A 13,286-nucleotide genomic window follows, 5' to 3' on the forward strand; every position below is an offset into this window, starting at 1 on the left:
CCGTAGACATATTAATAATTGAAATATCGGAGGTATAGGAAGACCACGGTTATTAAGGTATAAAAATCCTTCTTCAATTTTAGGTTGAATTCCATAAAGTAAAGAATCTTTGTTAAATCTGAAACGTCTTTTGAACTCTCGATTGCTGTAAAACTCAAACGGATTTAGCCAATCTCTAATGTATCTTTTTGGAACACGTACATCATTCTCATCCTCATCATTGTCAGAATCACGGTCAGAATCTATTTCGTACAGTTCAATATTTCTTATGTTGTCTATTTCCATATTACATACAATTTTTACTGCCAAAATTTCACATATAAAGCAAACAGGAATATCTTAAGTCCTCTATGACCACGACTTGACCAAGATCGTCTTATTCAACAACATATATGTCAAATAAGATAATCTTAAACGACTATGAATTTGATAGAAATAGCATAGCCTTAAGTTACTACTTATATCAAATGAGACATGTTTATGAATTATATCAAGACGTTCTAAAATAAGATTATCTTCGATAAGTTATATCTTGAGGTTATACTCAAGTCTTGTCTTATTTTCCAACTATGAATCTAGAGAGCATCTTAAGACCGAACTCAAGACGGTCTTCGAAATAAGAACGGACTATGAATACCGCCCTTAGATCTTTCCTTGTCTCAAGTTCGTTCACGAGTGCTTTATATCCCGGGGGCACGCGTCTACACGATTTCTCGATGAGTTACGAAAGCTCAATCTGCGCAAGTTTTTGAACTTCATGCTCGTAAACCGCATTTTCAACAACTTCTGCGAGAGACGTTTGCAGATTGACGTATAGGCGCAGTGTTTAAACACTGTAGTAGTTTACTCATCGATGCTGTATCCATTATGGTATCGGCATATATTTATACATTTATCGATAATAATTAATAATTTGTAATAACAAGAGATGTAACTTTTTTTTAATAAAAATGTAAATTTCTTTATTGAGCAATGGAAGCCTCACGGACTATAATTTGTTTTACATCTCCGAAAATGGTATCGAAAAAGACACCCTCAGAGCACCGGATATTCGCGTCACGCGAAAAAAGACGTACTTTGCCATCTTCTCGCGGAGAATGTGCCCGTCTGGTGCGGAAGCGATGGGATGATGAAAAGTTTCGACGAAACTGGAAAGGTCTTACTACGTTTCATTCAACGAGCAACGCTAGCAATATCCTGCGTATCATCGCCGACGAGAACAAACTCGTTTCTCGCGCGGTTCTCCTCCTCGTCGCGCCAACGGACTGTCAAGACTCAATCCCTGGCGAACTTTCGAAGTCGCGCTCGTAAACACGTTTCTTCACGCGGCCGAAAGGAGAGGGGTCGACAACGAACAGATGAGATTTTGTCAGGCAAGATACGCGATTTGAATACGCTTTTTTTCGAGAAATTAAAAATGGCACAATTTCGATGAATTAGAATCGGTATAGATATACTAAAGAAAGTTTCTATATTTATTTTTCGCGAGAACAAGACGTAAAAATTGACGCGTACACGACTATTTGTCTACAGCGTCAAATTGTTTTCCTGTTTATTTTTTTGAATCTCGAAAAGGTGTACCCCAGTAATTGTCTGTTGAGCGAAATCGTACGAGATTGTTCGCGATGCAATTAGCATTTTTACTAAGCATGAGTGTCAAGATATTTGTCGACTTATCTCGCAATTGGACAGCTTCATCCTCTTGGGCATCACTCGACTTCCACTTAGAGAAGTAGTTTTAAATTGCTTTGCTGCAGCGTGAAAGTTTGCGCTAATTCTACGGCTCCACAAAACTTTTGCCGCTTATTTCGTAAAAATCCATGTTTGCCCATAATATAGTGTTATGAACATTGTCTTAAAATAATATTACTTATACAGATATCGTATTTATTTATAAATAAATGCTATATAACATGAGTTTTTATTTTATATATATTAATATTTAAAAGTAAAGTTATTTTTCATATTTATAATAAATAGTCTAAAATAAATTTGGATTCTCAAATCTGATTTCAGCGCGCATTTGTGTTTCCTCAATAGAATTTTTCTCAATAGAAAAGTTTCAGCACAATGCAATGGCATTTCTGTCCAACAAGTGGTCGGATTAAAAATACGAATATCCTAAGTATGGATTTAGTATGTATGACCATGTAAGATACGATAGATGGAAAAAATCGATCGACCAATCGAAACGAAACTAATCCTACATGCGAGCTTCGATAAAATGTCTACTGGGAGTTAAGAGCATTAAAGCTAATGCTTCATCAAACGTTATATTTATCGGGAAACGAGAATTCCGAGAAATTCCATCGTATTCATTGATGCGCACAGCATGCACAGTTGCATATTGAACACATTAATGACAGATGGTAATAAAATAACTGTTGTACAAAATAACACACTATATATTCAAATATGTATAATGTGTTCAAAATTATTATAAGTTGCATTTTGTGCGTAACATAATTGAATGCTTCGAATAATAACATTGTTAAAGTTATCTAAATAGTTTGATTAAAAATATTCCTTGTCTGTATTTAACAATAAGAATTGTTACTAAAGAAAATATCTTTCTATATAATATAAATCAGTTAATATATATATATATCGCTTCTGCTATAAGCTTTTTATTTTTTAATTTCAATCATTGCGAATTTAAATTTTGTCGAAAAAGTTATGATTTTTATAAAAAAATTTGTGCATTAAACAAATATATGTATAGCCTCCAAAGATATAAAGTTTTAAAAAATTTGAGAGAGAGAGAGAGAGAGAGAGAGAAAAGATCGATAAATCTTTTGTATAGTCATATAATTTAACTTTATAAACGATAACAATTAAGATATAAATGGGTATATTTGTATCGTAAATGCAGTGTCGCTCTAAACAAACGTGGAAGCGTTTAAACTTATTTTCTGCTGGTAAAGGCGTATAAGCGCCCATAATAGATGTAAATTAATGCGACGAATTAGCATTTTAATTCGCTATCACCGGTGCAGCGAAGGGCATCGGCTTTTTTTTCTTTTTCAACACGAGCAGTCCGACGTGAATAGAATCACTGCGAACATCGCCCCTATATTCCTTTAGCGACGTAAATATTTTAACGGGCCGAACCAAGTAGTGAAGTGCCTTTTCGCTTCTGCAACTATTCGCAGCGATATTTCCTTAATACAAGTTTTCAGAGAGGATATACTTTTGAGCAAACGCAATCGAGTGTTTGCTCATTATCCCTGTATGTTTGAACCGTAATTAGTCACTCAAATTATGTGTAAATTTTCTTTCTAATATATATTTAAATCGCAATTTTGCAGAGATAATATATAATATTAAAATACATTTTCTTCATATCTCGGTCGAAAGTACGTACTTTCGTCCCTAATAGCAGGGACGAAAGTTTAACATTTACTCCCTGTGAAAAGTACACGCGCGCTCTTTATAACTTTAAACCTTAACGCCCTTTAACCTTAAAAATAGTAATCAATATTGTTCTATCAATATGTCATCTGATGAATCCGTAGACGAGGAAGAAGTGATACGAAATTTCGATGCAGAAGCGCGATTGATAATAAATACAGATATACGTTGCCAAAGAAGTCTGTTGATCGATACAATCTTGTTTACGACACGTATAAAAAGTGGCAGATAAAACACAAAACTTCACTGTCAAACTGTGAAGAAAATAATTTGGTTGTGTATTTTAAAGTTGTGTATTTTTTTTGTGTATTTTATTTTTACAAAATATGACAAGACTTGACTCTTGGAATGTATTTAATGCCTGCCCCCCCGACCAGCAGCACTCGCTTCGCTCGTGCCGCAAATGTCGGGGGCAGGCATCAAAAACATGCTTATTAACATTTAAAGTTAAACAAAGTAAAATTAATAACGTACTTTCGACCGGCTATAAAGAAAAATCGTATACACTACGCGGGCCAAAAGTTGAAATCTCGATCCTGCTCGTCATGATGCCCTCGGCTTCGCCTCGGGGCATCATGACGCGCAGGGCCGAAAATTCAACTTTCGGCCCTTGTAGTGTAATATACTATTTTAAAATACATAGAATAATGCTAAACTACCAAAGTTTAAGTATAATATTAAGTACAATAAGAATCTAACTTATATATATATATATATATATATATATATATATACACATATTTATAATGACAATAATTTGAATGTCTTGTTTGTCGGATCAACATAGACGTAATCTCATTTTATTTTGCCACGGTACTAAAGCAATAAATCACAAAGATGTTTTAAACTCGGTGAACAATTCATAATTTAGTAGCTAGTGTATTTTTACGATTGCTTACTTTCCACTTCGCAAGTTCATGAAATATCACGATGCTCAAGTGTTCCAAAGTGATAAAATAAAATTTGCGAGATAAATCGCATCATATGCTGTGCGCACGGTATGTAAAGCCAGAGAATTACAATTCACGAAGTATATAGACGCACCGCATGCACACGCATAGCCAAACTCGTAAATATTTTGCATAGCTGAGAGCTGTGACGAAAGGTGAGAGAAAGAAAAAACAATGAGAATTCGATCGCCGCGCGCCGTCGAGACCAGAAATAGAGCAGATGCAAGAAGAGCAAGGGGCAACAGTCGCATTAATATTTATTCTACGTATGTACATCGCCTTTCGTACTTTCAACGCTGCAGATTTTGCCGTCTTGCCGTTGGCCTACACGCTCTCAGCGATGAAAACTTTTGTCAGGGGAGAAGATCGTACTTCTTCTCCGTTACATGCTTTGAGTTCGCGCATTTCACCGTTTTTTCGTTTCATTGTTCTTTTTACAAAAATCGTCAAACAACAGGCAACATTTTGATATATACCTATATGTAAGCACAATTTGATGTATAATGATATACGTTGTGCATATATAAATACAATTACAATTTGCTTATAGTGAAAAGAATTATGTAACTATAATTTTTTAGAACATCTATGATATAGATAATTTACCAAAAGAATGTTGTATATAAAAATCTAAAATATCGCAAAAAGATTGTTAACAAATTCTATGCTTAAATTGTTTAAAAGAAAGTTAAGGAAAAAAATTTTAATATGACGTGACTTTGTTCATGTATTCGTGTATGTATATTATAAGTAAAACTATGTTAAACTTTTGATGGCACGAAAGATACTACAAATTAATTGAGAAAAAAATTTTACTACTTTTATCTGTTACAATCAGCTTAGAACGTTAAGCATCTTAATGAAGTTTCAATTCATTTTCCGTTAAGAAAACACTCGTTGTTAATTATGCTAATTGTAAGGGCTGCCTTACTTTCTACTCTGATGCCTTTTGAACCTCATCGAAGGACATGTAAATGTCTTCTGGAAATTTGTTTGAGGGATAAAATCCATTTTGGATCTTTATCGTGGCATTGACATGCTAACAACAAAGGTTGAATGAATGTTCGATAAACCTGAAAGTTCTTGCTACGCACTTCCCGTTACTACGAAGAACACCGCGCCGTATCGTACATCTAATGTGATTAAATCCTCGTTATGGCCATGGCTTGTTTGCTGTCGAAATTCGCCTCTAATAGCGTCACGATATGGCGTGTATCGCGAGAGCGTTTGCTGCGCATGCAACGAAGAGCCGCTTACCTCACGAACACGAAAGCACATCAAGGAACTTCCTGGAGGGCTGCGGAGACCCATCTGTCCTGAAACTTCGCCTCGGAGCGTTTAAATCCGTAAACTATAGGCAGGAGGATAACACCAGCGAACATAACGAGCGAAACGATGTATTGGCGTTGCTCGTAATGACAATATTGCGTAGAGTATGAAACGTTAAACGTGTTTTACTTATAAAACTTTCAATTTATAAAAGATATATTGCATACATTTATTCCAGTGGTACGTTAAAAGTAAAATTTACTTCCTATTAATTACTAGTGTCTCTCGTAATATCAAAAGTTTAATATATAATACATACATATTTTATCGCTTACAAATATATAAATATCTTCGATTTTTCCAAGATAAAATTTGAGCTTTATTTTCAATATTCGATACGTCAGATGGATTAGGATCGAAAAGCTAAGTCGCAATTTTGCTTCCATAGCGTACGAAGCCTAAACCTAACTACTACTCGAACATGTACGTTATTAAGGCAACATCGCGTTAATTGATTCCTCGTTTAAGGTCTACACTTGTGCGTCTAACCAGCAGAGATCACGTATGTTAACTTGTAGCTACTAGTAACGTATATTAACAGCATTCAAATAGGTGGCTTTGTCTACGTCATAATTAGGATAATCGTATAAAGGAACTGTCAAACTTCGATTTTCTAGTAGTAATGCTAATTCCGAATTACCATAATCTCGTAAAATTAAAGCCACGCTAAAGTAATTTATTTTGTCGCGTTACATATTTGAGTTAGAACTATTAAAGTAGAATACAAAATATCTCATGAATTATGCAGACTTCATTTTGGAATTTTGCTCTTCAATATTGGCATTTTCTTGAAACTTTTTACGATCTATATTCCTTTTAGATTTTATTATAATGCCGTATAATATTTAAAAAATGTGTTTCCTTATTCCATTTACTAGTAACGGAGTATAATTAATAAACTTTTTGATGCGGGGGGTTTTATATTTTAAGTCTTACTTTCTCTACTTATTTCTGTTCTATCTTTAATGTTTTGATCTGTGTGTTTAATTAATTGTTATAATATTCCTTTAGTTCTTAATACATGATAGAAAATACGATAATATAGCAATAGTAAGTAAATATAATGTATAAAAAACATCTATTTTTTTAATATTATGCATATGGTGTCCATGTTAGGTGTATCAATTTTTTGGTTAATTAATATTTTGTAAAATTATCTTCGTATATTCTTTGCCTCTTGCAGTTTTTGTATGTAGCAATCAACGGGGTAACTTTTGCGAGTATACAAATAAAAGAGATTTAATTTTATAAGTTCAACGATTCACAATAAAAAACAATAATACAGAGCGTGTGTATGCGAACGTACATGTGCAAAAGTATATTTGCCTGACGCACAGCTTTCTACGTGAAATTATTTATCTGAAAGCGTGCGCGCGCGCGCGCGCTCTTGACTCCCATGAGAAATCTCCAGATTCGCGTTAGCTGGCTGGACGGTAATTTCTGGACGATAATAAAAACGTCTGCCCAGACCACGCCTTATCATGGCTTAACAATTCGTGCAATTACAATGAACGCGTGAAGCATGTTTTCTTGGGCGCTTATAACCGCAAAAAGTAACAAACGCGTAGAATATGCATGCAAAATAATTTTTAAATAACGCAATGTAATCATAACACAAAAGACAAATAAGTAAATAATGTATAATATGAAGACAATAATTAACAAGTAAAACATATAAGTAAAGCGTATGCGAGTCTTTAAAATTTATACGAAAGAAAACTGTATTTGAAATATTATGATATACAAAATGCGGCAAAAGCATGATGAATATGTCACTGCTACCGAGATAATTGAATATTCGAATATTAATCTTAATAGATAAGTGGTCTCAAATCTCAAAGTAATTTACGTCTAGAAAATTGCAAAACATTAATTTTCGTCATTAATTACACATAATTATAAATAATAAATATCTCATTTTTAGTATTTACTAAGGTACTCAAGTATTTGACAAAATTATACGCGTAAATCTATATCACTTCGTATCGATTATTGAAGTTTTCTTGGAGTTTAATTTGAAATCACGTTGCATCCGGGGCATGTCGATTTTCTTGGGGACGACCATATGCCAGGCATGTGATGGTTGATCGAGCAGATGCAAATATAATGCGGCCTGCTTAATGCAATTCGAGCATGCGCTCGGAGAAACATGTCCTTCTAGGTAGCACGAAATCCAATCTCTAGTTTGGACACAGCCACCTCTTGGATCGAATATTTTGTCAGGCGCGCATTATCATGGACAGACAAATACGCCAGCATTTAAAAATCGTATTTTTGTTTTGAGCAAATATATTTCTGTCTTATAGTTTATTTTAAAATAATTTTAATAAAAGAATATACTTTGTAACCTATATAAAAGAAAATATATGTCTTATCTTTTCGTTTGAAGAATCCAAAATGCTTGTATGCTCAAATTACAGGTATATCTAAAAAAATTCCGAAAAAAATAATGTTAATTTTGCGAATTACAACATTCAATAATTTCATAATTCAAGTGTGATGTAAAAAAGAGAATGAATGGTTAAAAAAAGTAAATTAAATAGATATTTTTTCTAATATATATCTTTGCTTATTTTTTTTATCAATTTTTATTTACAGATGTGCATATTAGATAATATGGAATTTTTGAGAAATTTTTTCAAATTATTTGATCCGGGTGTCATTAAATTATTGTGCTTATTTTGAAATATACGAGCTTCTTACTTCTAAAGTATTACCGGATCTTCCTCTCTGTGGCGCGCGGCGCGAGGTAGCTCCAAATCCATTAGCGCATATAATTAATGGCGAGGACCAATGTTTCGCAATTTCCCAGACGCAAATTACTTCGAAACCGCATGTCTCTTAGGATAAAGTATTCGTCTGTCTTGGCAAACATTGGTGTACAACGGGCATAGCGGTTAAGCGGGTTAAACACGGCCAGTTTAATTTCTTGAACTAAGTAACCAAATCCAAAACGATGCTTAATCATCCAAACGTCTTCTTGCTATCACAATTTACAGATTAACAATCTACGTACTAACAACTGACAAATCTTGTATTACTAAATAAATTTCCATTTCTGTAAGCAACGAAACGATAGTAAAGCAGATACTTATTATACAGTCCCGCAATGTCTTTTAGTACATCATACACAGCCGTAATTGTAGTTTCGTCTGTTCAGTAAATCTTCATTTATATTTTATTGTTAAACAGCAAGATGGTGTTTCGGTATCTTCACGCCTGAATGAGCTCGAGACTTAAAGATTAAGTACCCGCCTTTCAATCTTTGGATATATATATTTTGTAGAATACTACTATACAGTGTGTCGACTAACTACTGATAAAGATGAAAGATGCACAGCGGAACTAGCTGACGAGCAATATTGACGACCAAACTGATGTATCGACAAGCTATGTCATCGATGTTCGGTTATCGGATTGTAACTTGCAGCAAAGGGAATAGTTTATGATACAAAATATATTATTGTGCAGATATAGAGAAGCCTGTAGTTGGCGGCATTCCATTATTATTTTTTTATACCTTCGGTATTTTTTCATACTTTCATTTTTTTTTAATGAAAGTTCGATAAAATATCTAAATTGATAATTATCCTTGCAATTGGCTATTGTACCGCGTCTCTTCTTTCATTTCCTCTTCTATTCACCGTTCATTTACTATCATGAAGAAACGCGCAGCAATACGTCTCAATCGGCGAGAAAATATATTCCCCGATTTTGCCTGATAAATCCGTTTGCGACCTCACCTCGTTTCATCATTCGCGGGTGGGTGCGCCATAGCGATCGATTTAATCTTTATTGTTGGAGGCGAATGATTAAGGTGGTCGCCTCGAACGTAACGAAAGTCGATTCCATTTCTACAGCTGAATCAGCTCGCGCACATCAATAATTTTGGCGGTACGTGAATCGGTATCGATATCACGTTCAATTACCGTGTCGGTACAGGTGGAATCTCTAGAATACAGAAAAAAGTAGTATCTACTGACATTTGATAATTTGTGAGTTTTCCGGAAGAAAGTTGGATAATGATTTTTCTATTTACCCCCCCTCCCTCCCTACATAATGGAAGTTTTTACGAGAAGAATCTCTTAATAATAAATACAGAACGATTCGTTTGTCTTTAAATTTAATCCGAGAAAAGTTGAAATGCACATAATATATGTATATATATATAATTCAATGTTACGATTGACTCATCAACGTCCAGCCCAAACCCTTAAACCTAAAAACATGAAATTCGGGGAGTATATTCTTTCCATGACGTAAGCATTCACTAAGAAGGGATTTTTAGTCGAAATTCGACTCCTAACGGGGTGAAAAGGGGTAAAATGTGTGTTACCGTAGCGAAGCACGGGTATCATGCTAATGTGTATATATATGTGTAAATAAAATTGCTTAATCAGCTTAATGGATGACAAAGTTACTTGGATTTAAATTATTATAATATGATGCATAAAAAAACACGATAATGTATTATTCATGCACACAAGCATCATTCATATTAAAAACAGAAAAAAATCCAGATTTTAAAGTTTTGCTGCTAATCTGTATAAAAATAAATGCATTATATTAATGACATAAACTATAATATTTTATCCATTCCAAAATACTATCAAGCAATATTAAATGCATATTCAGCAAAAGAACGTAAAAAAAAGTAAATAAAAGAAAGATGCAAGATTGTTCAAGGCCATAAAGAGTTCATCCTTATAATAGCGAGAGCTAAGGCAAAAGCACAAAAGCAACGGGTTGTTATAACGTCTACGGTGCAGTTACAGCCGACATAATAAGCTCAAGTAATTCTACTCCATGGAGTCACGATCGTTCTTACCAGCCGCTCGATAACCGGAGCTGCTGGTCGCTGGACATAAGTAATGAAAGGAAGAAACCGAGTTTTCCGAATGCTTCTCTCGTCTGGCGGATATAGAAGACCAACGAAAGCAATGACTCTCGTGTAAAAATGGCGTGGAAGTTGAAAAGAAAGGGAGCACAAGAGAGAAATGCTGCCTGGAAGCGATCCAGCTTTGTCCCTCGTTCGACGATATGTTTTACGTAAGTCATAATCACCTCAAAGCTTTATTATGTAAACGGATATTTAATGAAACGAGAAACTAATATGAAACCGCATAATCAATGTCGTTATATTTGCTTTAAAAAAATACATAAATTAAAATAAATATGAATAATTTATATTAAATTTGAATTTTGTGAAATAGAATACGTTATCATCGAAATAAAATATTAACTTTAAAATTTAATCACTTTTTTATCTCTATTTTCAGTACATTAACTATAACTGCATATTGCATATTGAATCTGGATCTAGAATAACAAAGAATATAATTTAATATATTTTAATATTGAATTAAAGGATTTTTATCTAAAAACTGTTGAGTGTGCTCGCATGAATAAAAATGAATATTCTAGAATAAAAAAAAATATGTAAAAAGATTTTCAGCAATAAGTTGTGAAGTCAATTTTTTGTATATCAAAAATTAGAAATTTTTATAAGAAAGTGATCTCTTGAGACAAATTAATTTTCTACAATTTTTTTTCTAATTCATGTATTTTTTTAGAATTTTTTGATCTTTATTATTGCGCTCGTTTAATTTGTTATAATATAAAGAACTTTTATAAACTTACAATTATTTTTTCTATCTACCTAGAACTCGATTGTCTATTTTTTCTGTTATATATACGAATTAAGAAAGAAATGGAATGATATATTATTTTCGATTATTAAAGGATCCACTTTTTTACTGTTGGAGACTGGTAAGTGTCTCATAAATTCAACTCGTAAAAGCGGAACTTCAAGACGAGTCTCTCATCGCCTTTTTCTTAACGTGTTACACCGGATATGGCCTTTGTCTTGAATTTGAAACTTCCTGCCCATAACAATCTCTGAGCTTTTTTATATCAATTCTTTAAGGAGAGATAACTCTCGGCGAGAGAGAATAAAGAGAAGATTACACGACACACATTAGAAGTTTAGATATGTGGTACACGTTAAGAATTTTGATATCAAATCCTCGTCGTCAGTAAACAATTCGTTACGCTACGAAAATGCACACGCATAAGAATTGCTATTATATTTCTTATCTCTCATCTGCACCCTATACGTTCACGTAACTGAATTACGTTGCAATAACGCAATGTTTGCGATATAAATATTAAGATATTGTTGCAATGCATGCATAATTCCCGTACGATGATCATAACTCTTGCCTCTAATTACACAACACTTGTATATATATGCACAGAATGTTGTTCTTACTATTATCATGGCTTTAACAGGCACCGATTAACTCGGGAAAATCAAAAGATTTATTACGAGCAAAATTACGATGATTCGTGCTGATTTCGGGGCGTCATACATGCCGAAAACCGTATGAAATCGTTAAGACGGCGTTGTGAAACAGAGGCGTACGTTCAACGTTGAATGTTTTATTCATGCCACGCGGGGGGGGGGGCGGACCGCAGCCGCGACGGGTATGGAGCACCGTGCCCTCCAAAAGGATAAGATCCCGTGAAATTGCCGCGGATGATAAATTTCAGTTTAAACGCCAGCGCGCACGATTTAAAAGGCGTTGTTCCTGAGAATGGAGGCGACGTTGTCTAACCGTAAGCGGTGAACATGAAACGGGATACGTAGGAGCTCATAGTACATGAAATAACAAGTTGCTCCATTTTTTTAGTTAAAGATTCCGCGAAGGAATAGCAAAATCTGATAGAATTAACAAATGGAACGAATCATTCTTTATTTTAGAACAGAAATTGATTTTTCTTCATACCTCGGTCGAAAGTCGGCTTCGCCTCAAGGCATCATGATGCGCAGGGCCGAAAATTCAACTTTCGGCCCTTGTACTGTAATATACTATTGTTACTGACTATCATTACACAAAATAATAACCTTTAATGATATATTCTAAATATTTTATCATCATTCCTGTATGGGTTATTTTATATATGATTTTCCGACATGATGCCGGATATGAGTAAGATTAAGTATAATCAGTCGCGTTACTTAACTTTAATAATCTGTGCGTTTTACCATGGGTTAATTTGGAAATTTTAGAACATGCAGCAAATATCTCTCAGAATGCCGAAGAACGGAGACTGGTTGTATTAGGTTTCAGCTCCTGTAACACATCTTTCATCGAGCCGTGGTTTCATGCCGCAATTTCGCACAGAATATTGAAGCTTCGCGCAACGCGCAACGCGCAACGCGCAACGCCCAACGATTCTCGGATAACGCGCGATCGATTATCGTCTTGTCTATTGCTCAATATGAATCGAATGTGACTTTGAGATATGACCGTACCTCGGCACTGACAGACGATAATTCGTGAAGCAAATATATACCTGATATCGCGATTATAACTGAGTTCTCTGGGTAAATACAATTGTCTCAGAATCTCTCTCTCTCTCTCTCTCTCTCTCTCTCTCTCTCTCTCTGGATTGATTGCTACTTATTTATTATGGTAATAGTTTCTGCTGGGAAAGATTTATATCAATAACAACAATCGTAGTTTTAATCACTCAATAATAAATTTTCGTTTTACAGAGAAAAAATCCAAATAGAAAATAAATTTCTCACTC

Source organism: Temnothorax americanus, unplaced genomic scaffold (genome assembly GCF_048541705.1).
Source record: "Temnothorax americanus isolate GAGA-0224 unplaced genomic scaffold, ASM4854170v1 Scaffold2, whole genome shotgun sequence".
Lineage (NCBI taxonomy): Eukaryota > Metazoa > Arthropoda > Insecta > Hymenoptera > Formicidae > Temnothorax > Temnothorax americanus.